This window comes from Poecilia reticulata, unplaced genomic scaffold, assembly GCF_000633615.1.
Source record: "Poecilia reticulata strain Guanapo unplaced genomic scaffold, Guppy_female_1.0+MT scaffold_286, whole genome shotgun sequence".
NCBI classification, from domain to species: domain Eukaryota; kingdom Metazoa; phylum Chordata; class Actinopteri; order Cyprinodontiformes; family Poeciliidae; genus Poecilia; species Poecilia reticulata.
The window spans coordinates 14,848-16,781 of record NW_007615064.1 but is presented as its reverse complement, the minus strand read 5'-3'; positions in this window follow the sequence as shown (position 1 = coordinate 16,781).

The window sequence follows — 1,934 nt, the reverse complement described above, 5'->3', positions numbered from 1 at the left end:
TCTGATTGGTTGATCTCTTCCAGGTGGGACTTTAAAGATGTCTTCTTGTTTGATTGTTGTTTCTGGTCTGTGTGGTTTCCTGGATGCTGTTTCAACCTGTCTGACCTCATGTTCATCATTGACCCCTCCAGTTCTTCCCTCTGTGATGTAGAGCTCTGTGTAGATCTGGTTCAGAAGGGTTGGACTTCCTGCTTTAGCAATCCCCTCAAACACAGACTGGAACTTCTTCTTCAGACCAGATTTAATTTGATGTTGACAAACTGCACCAAGATGTTCTATATTAAAACAAAATGTAAAAATCAGTAATGAAACAAAATGATCTTCTGTAGATGATTTAAATAAATTTGATTCAGTCTCTTCAGAAATCAGTAAATGTGTCATTTATCCATCAGGTCAAATCTTTGTACAAATCCTCTTACTGTTCTGCAGACGGTCAGCCAGCTCGTCATGCTTCATCCTCCTCAGGAAGTTCAGTGTGATCTTCATCACTGCCTCTCTGCTGCTCCTTCTCTGTTCTTCATACTCACTTTCAAACACCTCATCATCCTCTCTCTGACTCTCTGAGCATTCTGGGTCATGTGGACTCAGAACCTTCTGGATGTTCTTCAGCTCGTTCTTCACAAAAGTGACAATGTTTTCCTCCAGTAGCTGGAACAGAATAATAGATGAAGGAAACATCAAACTGAAATCATGGAGCCAAACACCAGATGGATGTTGGACAGACTGACAGTCCTCTGGTCTACAAAGTGCAGCATGGAGACGACTGTGAACAGAACCATGGAAAAGTAGTTGTTGCTCATGTACAAACCATAAATAGGGAGTCCAGCTGTGTTTGAGGCTGCTGGGCAGATGGACCACTGGGAACCTTTGAGCTCTGCTGGTCCTCTCTGTGGAGGAACCAGGAACAATCAGGAAGTCAGGAAACATTCATCCAGCAGTATTTACACAGAAAATCACCAACATTTTCATATGAAAAGTCCTTAAAGCAGAAACCCAGTGTGTCACATGAACACAACACAGAAGTTAGAAAGAGGAAGATGAGCTACAAGTATGAAGACCACTAACACCAGAATCACCAGTAGATATTTTTTTTAAATGTTGGTGCTAAACTTGGACTTCAAACTATCCACAGTCAGCAGATCTGATGCTGGTGGAGACAGAGTCCCAGAGCTTAGGGACAGTGGAAGTGAAGGCTCTGTCCACACAGGTCTTGCCTGAACTAAAAGCTCTATGGGATGTTAAAGATCTAAAGCAGTGGTCCCCAAAGTCGGTCCTCGAGGGCCGGCATCCTGCATGCTTGAGGTCTCTCCCTGGTTTAGCGCACCTGGAGCAAATGATGGCTCATTAGAGGCCTAAGAAGAACATTGACATGCTGAAAAAGTTGTTACTTCCATCAGGGAGAGAATTAAAACATGCAGGATGCTGGCCCTCGAGGACCGACTTTGGGGACTACTGAACTAAAGAGTTCAAGGGAATTGAAACAGAACTGGGTAGGAATAAAACAAACTCATGGGGAAGTTACTGTTTGCATACACCATTACACATATTTGTTACACAACTTATAAACAATTTATATACAATACAACACGGGTGGCCTACACATAGTTAACACACTAGGAACATGTGTGAATGAGCAAGAATGTGTGAGACAGTATGTGTGAAGTCAAATCAGAAAAGAAAAAAAAGATGAAAAAAAAAAAAAGAACCACGCGCTTCCACACGGACCTAAAAGAGGGACGGACAAGAAAAAAAAAAGAAGATGCAAGTGAGAGCCGCCAAACAAAGAGGACAGGAGTTTGCGGACTTTTGAATCACAGATCCTATCCAACCTGTGTACAACTGGATGATCTTTTGATGAGCAGAGAGGCAGCCGGTAAGAAATAAACTGTGTTGACATGAAATCGGACCGCAAAAGTGTCTACATTCCAGTTTGG